This window comes from Antechinus flavipes, chromosome 3, assembly GCF_016432865.1.
Source record: "Antechinus flavipes isolate AdamAnt ecotype Samford, QLD, Australia chromosome 3, AdamAnt_v2, whole genome shotgun sequence".
Classification (NCBI taxonomy): Eukaryota; Metazoa; Chordata; class Mammalia; order Dasyuromorphia; family Dasyuridae; genus Antechinus; species Antechinus flavipes.
This window is the reverse complement of record NC_067400.1, coordinates 597912803-597927341: the sequence shown is the minus strand read 5'-3', so window position 1 is coordinate 597927341 and position 14539 is coordinate 597912803. Positions and strand designations below refer to the sequence as shown.

Sequence of the window (14539 nt, the reverse complement as noted above, 5' to 3'; positions counted from 1 at the left end):
AAAGGTTTTTGATCAGAAAATCATAACAGTCAGACTTGTTCATTAAGGAAACTTACTTTGGCAACTTTGTGAAATATAAAGTTTACACCGTTAAGTGTGCTCTAAGTTACCACAGCAACTTTCAGAGAAACATGTGCTCACCTCTAAAAGTCTTGTTGCTTTGGAATGGTGCCATAAATCCTGTTTGGTTGTATGATTGGATTTAGAAAGGAGACATTTAGATCTCTATGGAATGTGTGCAAAGAAGAGGGGTATAGGCAAGAGAATGTGGAAATAAAAATGATAAGAATTGGTAACCCAGGCTCTTCTGAAGTGACAGTGAGAGGCCAAAGATGACACCAATACTATGAAAGTGGATGAATAGTAAACAAGGTATCATCAATAAAAGATATGAAACTGATTAAGTTGAGTCATGACGTCATTACCGTATTACAAGCAAGAGATAGGCCATATTATAAGGTGAGAAAATGAAATGAGAGCAGACAGATATGAGACTTGGGAACAAGAAACTCAAGCTCAGCTTTGGTTGTTGAATCTGAGATAATAGTAGCAGTCTTTTAGGCAGTTCAAGATGGAAGTCTAGAACTGAGGACTAAAAACACAAATTTAAGCATCATCTATGTAGAAATGATAAGGGGAAGGAGAGCAAATGATAGAATGCTGGACAGTATATTGGAAACAATAAGGGGTAAGGGAAGAATCAGTCAAATGGTTAGAGAAGTTGGAAGCTAAGAATCAAGAAAATGTAGTATCTCAGAAACCAAAAGAAGAGAAAGTGAAAAGGATTTCAGAATCCTTTCTGACCACATTCAACTACTGACCACAGTCACACAAATTGGGCAGCTGCTACAATAAAGAATCAAAAATGTTAAGAGTGATAGTACAAAAAGCAAAAGAAAAAAAATGAATACAAATCTTGGGTTGGAGGGAAAGAAACATGGATTTTTAATGAAATAAAAAACATCATATCTAATAAAAGGACAAAGAGTACATTTTTTGAAAAAAGACAAAAAAGAAAATGATTATATCCCAATAAGGAATAATGATATTAGTATTCCCTCAATATTTTAAAATCATCATTGATTGTCAGCTTCTTGAGGGTAGAGGGTGTCTTTTGCCTCTTTTTGTATTTTTAGAATTAAGCTTAGTGCCTGACACATAACAAGTGCTTATTTAGTATGAATTGATTGATCACTGAAAGATTTAAATAACAAAGAGAGCCAGGTAGTGTTTTTATTATGTTTTGATGATGAAACAACAAGAAAAGAGAGAAGAAAAACAATATATTAGAGAACAAATTGGGGAAGAGAAGTAGGGGAACATTATGCCTCATAATAGGTATATAAGTAGGAAACTATAACAAGGAATAAACACCAGACTCATGAGCTACCTGAGGGTAAGAACCATTTTTTTTTTAACTTTCTTTCTTTGTGTGCTTTGCACACATTACCTGGAACATGGTGTTTAATAAATATCTAGTAATTAATTAAGAAATGGGTGAGAGTAATAGATCACTTTTGGACTGTCATTTTTACCAGAACTATCAAAGGGGAGAATGCATTCAGAAACACAATGACTTCAATATATAAATACATTAAACTCAACAGGAAAACTGGAGAGAAAAGGAGGGGAGGAAAGAAAAGAGAAAGGGTAGATTCTGGGAGAAATTAATCATGAGGAAAACAAACCCTAACCTTGAAGGATGAAATGTGAAGACATATTTTAAAGAGGTGAAAAAAGATGAAGATCTTGTTGGCAATTGAAGAAATCAAGAACAACAGAGAGATAGGAAGACACTACAGTCATTCACAGAGCTACTTGGAACAGAACACACTACTTCTTTCAGACCCTAATATTCTTTACAAGAGAGACATAGGAATGAAGGAGAGAAAGGCATGAGAATATTATGAAAAACAAAAACAATGATTAGAACTACTAACAAAAAAAGAGGGGGGGAAGGGGAAGTAAAGGAGCAGAGGACAAGGAAAGGGAAGGAAGAGGGGAAAGAAAAAGGAAATGAAAAGTTAAAGACATTACTAGAGTTTTGCAAAAATTCTCTAGCCATTACTAAATGACAATAGAAATAAGTATACTTACTTCCCAGTAGTAAAAGTTAATTAACAAATACAGATCATATACCACGACACAAAAATTTCACAAACAAATGTAGAAATATCTTTCACTGACCACAATGAAATACAATTGGCTTTTTTTTTTTTTTTTAAATAACTTCTTATTGACAGAATCCATGCCAGGGTAATTTTTTACAACATTATCCCTTGCACTCACTTCTGTTCCGATTTTTTCCCTCCTTCCCTCCACCCCCTCCAGATGGCAAGCAGTCCTTAACATGTTAAATAGGTTACAGTATATCCTAGATACAATATATGTGTGCAGAACCGAACAGTTCTCTTGTTGCACAGGGAAAATTGGATTCAGAAGGTATAAATAACCCAGGAAGAAAAACAAAAATGCAAGCAGTTTATATTCATTTCCCAGTGTTCTTTCTTTGGGTGTAGCTGCTTCTGTCCATCTTTGATCAATTGAAACTGAATTAGCTCTCTTTATCAAAGAGATCCACTTCCATCAGAATACATCCTCAAACAGTATCGTTGTTGAGGTATATAATGATCTCCTGGTTCTGCTCATTTCACTTAGCATCAGTTCATGTAAGTCTCTCCAAGCCTCTCTGTATTCATCCTGCTGGTCATTCCTTACAGAACAATAATATTCCATAACATTCATATACCACAATTTATCCAGCCATTCTCCAATTGATGGGCCTCCACTCAGTTTCCAGCTTCTAGCCACTACAAACAGGGCTGCCACAAACATTTTGGCACATACAGGTCCCTTTCCCTTCTTTAGTATCTCTTTGGGGTATAAGCCCAGTAGAGACACTGCTGGATCAAAGGGTATGCACAGTTTGATAACTTTTTGAGCATAGTTCCAAATCGCTCTCCAGAATGGTTGGATGTGTTCACAATTCCACCAACAATGTATCCGTGTCTCTGTTTTCCCACATCCCCTCCAAATTCCGCATTATCTTTCCCTGTCATTCTAGCCAATCTGACAGGTGTGTAGTGGTATCTCAGAGTTGTCTTAATTTGCACATATGGCTATAAATAGTTTTAATTTCTTCGTCTGAGAATTGTCTGTTCATATCCTTTGACCATTTATCAATTGGAGAATGGCTTATAAATTTAGAGTCAATTCTCTATGTAATTTGGAAATGAGGCCTTTATCAGAACCTTTGACTGCAAAAATGTTTTCCCAGTTTATTGTTTCCCTTCTAATCTTGTCTGCATTTGTTTTGTTTGTATAAAAACTTTTCAATTTGATATAATCAAAATTTTCTATTTTGTGGTCAATAGTGCTCTCTAGTTCTTCTTTGGTCATTAAATTCCTCCCTCTTCCACAGGTCTCAGAGGTAAACTATCCTATGCTGTTCCAATTTATTTATAATCTCATTCTTTATGCCTAGGTCATGAACCCATTTTGACCTTATCTTGGTGTATGATGTTAAGTGTGGGTCAATGCCTAGTTTCTGCCATACTAATTTCCAATTTTCCCAGCAATTTTTGTCAAATAATGCGTTCTTATCCCCAAAACTGGGGTCTTTGGGTTTGTCAAACACTAGATTATTAAAGTTATTGCCTATTTTGTCCTTTGAACCTAACCTATTCCATTGATCAACTAGTCTATTTCTTAGCCAATACCAGATGGTTTTAGTAACTGCTGCTTTATAATATAATTTTAGATCTGGTACAGCTAGGCCACCTTTATTTGATTTTTTTTTCCATTAATTCCCTTGAAATTCTTGACCTTTTGTTTTTTCACATAAACTTTGTTGTTATTTTTTCTAGGTCATCAAAATAGTTTTTTGGGAGTCTGGTATAGCACTAAATAAATAGATTAGTTTAGGTAGTATTGTCATCTTTATTATATTTGCTCATCCAATCCAAAAGCATTTAATATTTTTCCAGTTGGTTAGATCAGACTTAATTTGTGTGTAAAGTGTTTTGTAGTTTTGCTCATAAAGTTTCTGATTTTCCCTTGGCAGATAGATTCCTAAATATTTTATACAATCAGTAGTTACTTCAAATGGAATTTCTCTTTGTAACTCTTAACTGGTGGGTTTTGTTAGTGATATATAAGAATGCTGATGATTTATGTGGGTTTATTTTGTATCCTGCAACTACAATTGGCTTTCAATTAAGGTACAACAAACAATGGACTAAAAGCTTCAAGAATCTCAAGGGAAATAATGAAAAAAAAAAAAAAAAGTAAGGGGATACCAAACAGTATTATATACCAACTTATACTAGGAAGCATTGCCAATTCAATTATTATTGTTAAAAATGGAGATTGATCAGTAGAAAAGATTAGGTATACAAAATAAACAAAAGGGGAGGTGGAAAAGATAACAGAAAAGTGGGATTTTCAAGTGGGACCTAAAGGAAATCAAGGAAGCCAGCAAGCAGAGATAAAGAAAGTATTCCAAGGGTAGGGAACAAGCACTCAAAATCAGGAGAAAGAATGTAATATTTGAAGAATAAGCAAAGAGACAAGTATTCAATGAGCCTAGGTCAATGGAGGGACGTAAGGGGTGTAGATTTTGAATGTAAATCCTGGAGTAGGTAACTTTTCAAAATTTTAGAGGAACGCTGACATGCTCAAATCTGTAATATCACTTTTGACAAATGAATAGAAGATGGACTACAATGAGGAAAGAATTGAAGAAGGAAGACCAAGCAGCAAGCTAAAGGCTTACATTAAGGTGTTGGCCAGGTCAAGGAAAAAGGAAAGCTTTCATGGGATATGTTATGAAGATAAAATCAACAGGCAATGGCAACAAACAGGCAGTTTTCAAAAGAAGAATTTGAACTAAAAGGAAAAAAAATGCTTCAAATTATTAAAAATTAGAGAAATGAAACTTAAAGTCCAACACCTGTCAGGCTGGTGAATAAAAACAAAAATAATAAATTTAGAAGGGTCAGCAGGAAAACAAGAATCTAACTATAGCTGTGAATTGGTAAAGCCATTCTGTAAACCAATTTCCAACTATGCTTAAGAGGTACATACCCCAAGGAGATCAAAAAAAAGGAAAGCTCCTACATGTACAAAAATATTTATAGAAGCTCATTATATGGTGGTAATAAACTGTAAACTGAAAGAGTACCCATCAATTGAGGAATGGTTGAAGAAATTATGATATATTAATGGGAAGGAAGAAAAGGCAGGAGGGAGAAGAAAAGAAGGGGAAAATTTCAGAGAAATCTGAAATGAGATGTATGAAATGATGCAGAATGAAATGAACAGAATCAGAAGAAAAAATTTACATAACAATAACTTTATAAAAACAATTTTAAAATCTCAAGAATTCTGATCAATGCAATAATGACTGACTAAAAAAGACTGAAAATAAAGACTGCCTTCTTACAGAAACAGATTCAAGAGGCAGAATATGACATAAATTTTTGGACATAGCATACTAATCTGTTTTGCTTAAATATGTGTATTTGTTAGAAGGATCCTGTGTTTCTTTTTCATTTCCCCCCACAGGAGCAAGAAAAAATAAATGTGTTAATTGAAAAAGAGATTTTAAAATATATTTAAAATCATTAAACTTTATTTCAATCCTCATCTCATGAAACAAGAAAGAAATGTAAAACTGAACAAAACACAAATGGAGTAGTGAAATCACAGTTCTTTCAAGGAATCCAAGTAATGTCAATGCATCTCCCCCTTCCCCCTTCTCTTCCTCTCTCTCTCTCTTTCTCTCTTTCTCTGCAGTCTGTGTCTCTGTTTTATTTATGAATGATGAGTCATTACTCAAGATTTTTTTGAGTCACAACAGTACAGTTAAGAATAATGTCAAGACCTTTAACTGGTAATAAGGGTATTTCTCTGGATTGTCACGGAGGACCACAAAGCCTATGGAATTGCTTTACAGTCAGGAAGACCTGAGTTTCAATGTGCTTCTGACCCATTCTGGCTCTTTGACCCCAAGCAAGTCACTCTGACTCTCATGTCTTGAGTAATCCTTTAAAACTACAAACTTGCAGAGGAGGAGCCAAGCAAAAAAAGGGTCAAAATCATCAGAGTTCTCTTCGTCAGTGGTGCCAAATTCAAACAGAAAAGGATCCCTGTAGGCAGTTTATTAATTTAGAAAATTATTAACATTATCTATGTTGTACTGTATTTTAATTTATTTTGTTAAGCATTTCACAATTATATTGTAATCTGATGGACCACACTGCAATTTTGAAGGCTTTGAGTATGAAACCTTTGACCTATATTATTGAAACCACAAGTCCAGTACTTATTCCTTATGTAAATAATGTACTCCAGGAGATTTTGTTTGTTTGTTTGTTTGATAGATGAAGCAGAAACCTTATGTATACAAAATCTTGCTGTGGAGATTAAAACATTCAGCATTTCTAGAAGGCAAATTATATTGCTAACAAAGCAATTACAGTAATAATAGTAAGTCGCTTTTTTATTCAGTGCCCCCCCCTCCCCAAAAGAAAAGTCTCAACACTCCATTTATGAAATCTGATACAAAAGAAACTGATGCAACAAAGCAGTATCCATAGCAACAACAACTTAATATTTCAGTCCTCTTCAGCTGCAGTGGATTAAATAAAATGACAAGATGTTCCCTTTGAAAAGTAACCTGTTGCCATAGAAACATTGTATTCTATGAAGTAAACAGAGACTGGACAGAAAGGATCTGGAAGCCTGCAACTGAATAACAAAAAGGCAGAAGTGTCCATAGCAATATAGAAAACAGGAGCACTAATGCAAGAATGGTTTCTTATGAAGAACCTTAAGACAGGGAATGGGATGAGAGCTTGGCTATCACCTTTTCAATAAAGGATTAATGGGGGAAATGGGCACACTGTCATCAGAGAAGAAGCAAAATGAAAGCAAAAATCAGAAATCAATTGAGTATTATCTGTTGAATTTTTATTCATTGTTCACCCAGGATATCAAATAATCCTGAATGAATAATAGAATTGCTTGAGCAGAAGATCCCCAAACTACATTTTAAACACGATGAGGATGGCCAAAAATTTTATATATGAAAGGGAGCTTAGAACGGATCCTTTAGGGCTGAAAATTATATTTCAGGTCACTTAATCCAACATTCTTATTTTATAAATAAGCATGCGAAAGCCCAAATGAATTAAGTAACATGTCTTAAATCAAGACCAAAACAATGAGATCATAGGACTGAGGAAGTTAAGACCAAAGCTAAGAGTGCAGCTACTATCTCTAATTCCATAATCCAGGGATCTTTCCACTGTGTCACCTGGACTCAGCCAGAGCTGAAAGAAAATTTATCTAAAGTGGGTAACAACTATGGGATAGAAAAATGGGATTATAATTCAGAAAAGCCATCCACTTACATCGAGAGATATGATCTGCTAAGTAATACTTTGGCTTCGTTTATTCAAGCCAGAAAAAGAATCCTAAAGACAGAACAGCTACTGGGAACAAGTTGACGAGTAAATTCTGATCCCTGCTCCATGATGGGAATACTGTATGATGGAAGACACTTTGTAACTGCCATTTCTTCTATCTCAAATACCTGGTTCTTAAACTGCAAGTTAGATTTTCTACAACAGGCTGGTACTGAGGTAACTGCAGGACTGCTAAATAACAGCAAGAAAACAATATTCTATAAATGATATTTTATTATTTGCACAATATTTACTATGAAGTTTGCTAGATTTAGTATCATGTGTTACATGTTCACTTAAAAAGTCAAAAATATCAACAGCAATCTTGTTAAGAGTGATCAGAACCATACCTACTCAAGGATGAGGTTAAATCTAGGGGGAAAAATGGACATTAATAAAACTATTCTTCATTCCATAAATAGTTCTATAGTGGGGTGATAAGGAAAGTTTTCCTTTTCAAGAAGTCACTAAGAACTCAAATGTATGTTAATATGGACTTCAATCTTATCATCTGAGTATCATGATGGAAAAGTTTTTGTAAAAATGTTGTTCATGATAAAGGAAAGGAATAACAAAAATGTCTAAATTTTTGGAAGTGATACAAAGCGTATCCAACATTAAAATGTTCACAGAATCATGCAAATAATAAGGATTTAATAAATGTCTGAGATGATGACAGAGCTAGGACATATTTAAAAGCATTTTACAAATGAGGAAACTGAGAAAAAGAGATTATATCATTTCCAAGGTCACAAGATAAATTAGTGCCACAGGCAACATAAGAATGTAGAGTCCTAGGTCCAACTTCATTATGCTGGGAAAATACATAGAGATGTTTTACATCTGTTGGAGGATATGTGAATTTATATCCATACAACTCTACAGATCTACTGAGAAATTAACTGCAAGAATCTCAATGATGATTATATAATGTATTGAACGTATCTTTTTAAGCATAAGAACAAAATGGAAGAGAAAGGAAATAGGAAAAACGAGTCAGAATAAAGGAGAATATAACATATCCATAACCCACTAGATCAAGAATAGTCAACAGCAATATGCAAAAATATTTTCTAATATTTTTCTTAAACTAATTATCTTAAATCTTGATTGGATCTATCCTACCTTGTCCTGTGTTCCATTTAAGAAGCCAGGGTCATGTCCTGATACCAAAAGGGTATCAATTAAGGGCCCAATAGAACATCTAATCTGTTATTTGAATAATAATCTAATTTCAGAGTGACTAATTATCAAAAAGTTAATTATCAAGAAATATGCATGATATCTTATGAACTGATATTCTAGAAAAGAATGGAAAGATAAACAACCCTCTACAATCAAGGGGCTTCAAAGTTCTGAAATAACCCTGCTATACTCAAATATAATTATATAAAACATTTGGGGGAGTGGGAGGGAAGAGGGAGAGAATCCAAGTTCCATGCTAATCCAGGTTAACTGCCTATGTTTCTGGATTTTTCCTGGTTTGATCTACTAATGGTAATAAACTAATGACTTCCATATAAAAAAATTAATAAACCAAAATGAGATTTTCATTCTCACAGTGAGGAAGGGCGATTCCTTTGAAAATCTTTCTGCAGGTTTTCTAAAATAGGGGGGTAGCAAGTAAGAGAAGGGAAGGGAATTCATTCATACATCACCTACAATGTGCCAAGTACTGTGCTAAGTGTTTGTTTTTTAAAATTTGATATGATCTTATTGTATCCTCACAACAACCTTGGGAAATAGATGCTATTATTATTCCCATTTTATAGATTCAGAAACCATAACCAGAGATCAAATGGCCTGTTCAAGATCACACAGCTAATAAACATCTGGGGTTGGATTGACGCTAGGCAGAGAGCACTATCTACTGTGCAGCCAGTTACCAATATTGAGATAAATCTTCAACATTTATAGACATAATAAATATCTTTTCTACTACATACCACAAAAAAATCTAAAAGGACTAAATTTCCTACTGGGAGGTCCAAAGAATTTATTTTCAAAAACCTGATTACCCTCATACATCTCTTCAGTGGAACCATGTGAAGAAGAAGGGAGAAAGACAATGTCAGGTATAGCCATCACTATGCAAAACAGTTTGAGGGAGAATGGTTTGTGTGTACACATATGCACACATGCATGCATACATGGATACGTGACCAAACACATTACACTTGCAGGTACTGTAAGAAAATTTCTTTCTTAAAAATAATTTTGAGAAAAGGATAATGATGTAATACTTCAGAAGAATGGGGTCAGCAACTGTATTTTCAGATCCCATGCCTTTAAGTATTAGTATCCTTTTTATGAAATAATTTTTTTCTTCAGCTCCTAAAGAAATTCTCCCTACATGAGCTATCAATGCAATCTACTAGAGAGTAATGTAAGTGAAGCTTACCAACAAAATTCCAGGAAAGGCCTGAAAATTTACTATTAAATTACGGCCTTTTAATCATCCCAAGTGAAATTATTTAGGTGATTTTAGATTCAGATCTAAAGAATCAGAGGATTTATATAATATGTGAGCAAATTCAACCTCCCTTTTTTGTATTAATTCTGTACTGAATCTGCAAATCAGTCAAAGTTCCTATATCATACTGTGATTAAAAACTCTATAAATATGGTCAAATATAAACTCCTTTATGGCAAAGGGCTATTTCAGGTACTTTATATGGTAGATGAGCAAGTAGAATAGCACCAAACTCATAGGCACCACTTAATAATAAATATCTGTCAACCTGAAAACGACTAATTTTGATTAATTGAATATGACTAATTTTCAAAAAGCAATGTTATAAGGATGTCACTCCACTTTCCAGGGAGTTCTAAAATCCGTCTCAGAGCCATTTTTGCAGTTATTCAATAGTATTCCTATTCCCATCATACTGGTTTATGTGCTTCTTCTCTCACATGACAGTCTATCACTGCTGTTGCCCTGCTCCTTCCACGTCTGAAATATCTTTTTTTCTCATGCTCACCAACTCCCTTCAAAACGTATTTAAAGTGATACCTGCTGTAAAAGACCTTGCAGGATTTCCCAGTTGTTAGTGTCTACTTCTTTCCCAATTTATTGCATTTTCCCACATGTATGTATACATGCATATGTGTATATGTTTCCTAATATTGTATTATGGTCAGATGCTTGGCCGAACAGAATGCAAGATTCTTGAAAATAAGGCTATTTTCATGCTTATCTCTGTATGCTCAGTGTAAAATTAAGCAGACAACAGAAATATTCTAACCAATCAGAATACTTAAGGGGTTCCAGATTATGTCATTTGAGGATAAATTAAAAGAGTTAACTCAGAGAAGAAAAGACAGCTACTCTCGAGTAATTAATGACAACCATGTAAAAGACACACCATTGGTATAACGTGTAGAAATCATGAAGAGGAAAATTTTAGCTCAACATATGAAAAAATTTTCCATTGATCATTTCTCTCCAAAATTACATATTGTCTCATCTTAGGAGGCAGTGGCTTCCTTTTTCACTATAGGGCTTTAAGCAAAGGCTAAAGATCACTTATTTTTTTCAGAAATTCTGGTTTAAATGGTGGTTTAATTGTATGCTCCATGAAGTTCCTATCAACTTCAAAATTCTGTGAGTTCACAAAGAAATCCACAAACCATCATCAAATTTCATTTTCCCCAGTAATATCTACTTCTCTTCAGGTCTTAACCAGATGCAGGTCTGTGATCCTATTTTATGGGATATAGTTCACCTCCTTATAGATGAGAGAAGAACAATTCAAAGCAGAACACAGCAATGGGAAGCAAAAAGGCATTGAGATTGGATAAGGAACAGAGTAAATATGGGCTGAAAAGAATAATTTTAGGTTTGTTCAAGACAGCTCAAATCTATTCTACTTCAAAGTTATGAAACACAGTAGAGGCAGGGGAAACTGAAAGGAAAATACACCAAAATTTTTATTCTTTTTATTTTCCAAATGCTGATCTGTATTATAACCAGATGTAAAGAAAGTCAGTTAAAAAAAAAAAGCTATTTCTTAACAATGGATATAATCCAAATATAAGCCTGTATCATTACCATATTCAAATATTATTTATCCATCTCATCCTTCAATGCTGGGGAAAAACTGTAACAGCCAGATTCAAAAAAGTAAAGTTTTAATTCTTCTCAGATTAAGAAATTAGATTTATAAAAATAGTTTAGAAAATCTAATTTTATAAAATTTTAATTTTACTTATAAATTAAATAGCAATGATTTCAATTAAGTTAAGAAAGTATCAAAACACTATAATATACAAAGCTCTTGTTCCTACAGACAGCAAAATGTTCATAAGAAATGGGGTCTAAGTCAAAAGAACCACCAATCTCTTGCACACAATTTGCATGCCACCCCTGACCTTTGTATCACAACTCTACACTTAGTACACCAAAACAAGCAAACAAGATTTAATCCAGAAATATTAAAGAGCCTGATGATATTCCTATTCTGTTTCAGTTAGATATAAATAATCATTTACATTGTAAGACCAATTATAACTTAACAAGAGACAGATTTAATAACTAGTTGACATAAAATACTTCAAAGACAAAAGGTTGCTCTCTGAAAATAGTAACTATATTATACCAGAGGCAAAGTCCTACATCCTTCCAATTCAAAAAGTTGTAAGATCACTAAATCTAGGATAGGACAAGAGTTCAAAAACCATTTGACTGCAACCCCAAAATGAGCCAACTTCTAGAACAGAGTAGCCATGCAGTTGTGAAATTTTTGTTTGAAGATGTTTAGAGCAAAAAGTGGACTCACTATCTCCCAAGACAACTCATCCACTTTTAAATAGCTGTAACTGTTATGAAGATCACACAATAAGCCTTAAATATGTCTCTAAAATTTTTGTCTACTGATTCTAGATTATTAGTGAAACATAATTTGTTTTAGGCCAAAATTGGGTGAAAGTAGCAAGAACCGTATAATATTCTAAATAGAAATCTAAAGATTAAGCAAAGTCTGCATTTTAATCACCAAATTTATATTAGTATTCATTTTAACAAGAGCTTAAGATATTTATTTGCTGTTGGTATTTTAATTTTACCATTTCTATTAGTAGTATTTTAGATTGTGATTGGATTTAGTATAGCTCATCAGGGCTTAAGGGGACCAGTGAAATATACAAGTCTGAGTTCTTATGGCTTTAATCTTTATGGTGAATTTGCTTGTCCTCAAGTTCAGAAAAAGAAGACACTTGCAGCTTAGCAATATAGGTCTTCCTGGAATCATTATTCCATAACAAGAGGAAAAAAAAAGCTCTTTAAAAAAAAAAAACCTCAATTGTATCACAATAACACTCTTTAAAATGGACAAGCTTATTATGAAACAGAAAGAAGATATCTTATCATGTTATACTAACACACCTTTCTTATTTCAGCTCCAAACGATGATCTCCCAGAGCCTAAGACCCTCATGAGTAACTTCAAAGATCTGAAAAGTCTATGCTGCAGTGCAAGTTGCCACCAAAATAAAACATCCCACCTGAGACACAGATGATGGAACAGGAAGAAACTGAAGCTCCTCAAGTTTCTCACTAACAATCCGAATCCCTCAGATAGTTTTGGTTTGGGGACAGAGGTATGAAGAAGAGAGGATAATAGGAGATATACACATATTTTTAATGCATTCATCGCTTCATCCTTTCAAATATAATTCTGGTTGAATATCTAGTCTAATTGTAGAAAATCTCATCTGTGCAAAGTTGAGAACATACCTCTCCACTACTAGGTAGAGGACAATGAGGAAAGAAGATACATAAACAATCAGACAAGGACACTATTAACTGGTTTTGCTAAATTGTTTTTCTTCAATATAAAGAAGGAATTACGGTGGGGAATAGGGATGAGATTTCCATTAATGACTGTAAAACCAAATTTTTTTTTAACCTGCTCCAATATGGCTTCATGATTTTTCCATCATTTCCAAACATTCACCTAGAGGCAGAGAATGGAACATAAGAATTTAAAAAGTGGGGGGAGTAGGGGAGAAAATCACTAAGATTATCTTTTCTCTGTAAAACAGAATTCAAAAAAACAGATATCAATGCTCAAAGAGACATTAAGTCTATATCTCTTCTGACTGAATAATAGAACTAATCTGACAAAAATGTTTCAGAGAAACCTCTAAAAATCTGGGTAAGGATAATATGAAGAAAGCTAATTGACATACAAAACAATTTATCAATATGATCTCTAGAAAGCAAAAGATCCCTTCTGAATAAGATTCTACCCATGTCTCTACCTTTCCCCCAGCACATACTTGGACTTTTGCTTGCACAAAAACTGCAAGAGAAATGGCAATATTCAGCTTTATTTTTTTTTTCTACACCTCACATTATCTTCTACTATGAAAGAATGATCATCTAGACCATCATCATGGACACCAATTTATCTGATGACTAATCAACACAAAGCAATTTTTTAATAAACTCATGGAATCGAGGGCTACTGCAGCTGAAGTACACTGCAAAGAACAGCGAATTTGGAGTCAAAAGACCTCGAACTAATATCCCTGTTCTTCCCCTCACTAATGTGTGACCTTGATCAAGTCACTGTTCTTTTCTGGGCTTTAATTTCTTCATCTAAGAAATAAAGGGCTGGGTTATTTCTAAGATTCATTCCTGCTCTAAACACCTATGACTTTAGAATTGTCAAACATTTCATCCCGTCTGTGTCTGCCTACCAAAGCACCGACACATATAACACAACAAGTTGGCCTTAAAGGAAACTGACAATTGTGAAATGGCATTGTTGAAATCCTACAGCAGTTTGCTGCATCTGAGTAATAGCTGAGGAACAAAACGTGCAGCTCTGTTTCTACATACTTCAGAAAAATATCACAGGAAACTATAATTTCCACTGGGAAAAGATACTCAACCAAAACAAGTTTCCACCCACCTTCAAAGTAACCAATAGCGGACTACTTACCATCCTCCCTAAAATATTGTCCAAACAGTCTCTCAAAGGCCCAAACATTCCTTAATAGCATCCTGCAGATCAGACCTACAAGCTCCTTGAAGGCAGGCAACAAACCTGGACCCATGCCTACTGA

General features: G+C 34.1%; 1 protein-coding gene across 4 annotated transcripts in view; it reads right to left on the bottom strand.

Annotated features, from left to right (window-relative positions):
- The window catches only part of RERE (arginine-glutamic acid dipeptide repeats), a 577800-nt gene that overhangs the window by 190743 nt on the left and 372518 nt on the right, over window positions 1-14539 (bottom strand). The window lies entirely within an intron of this gene.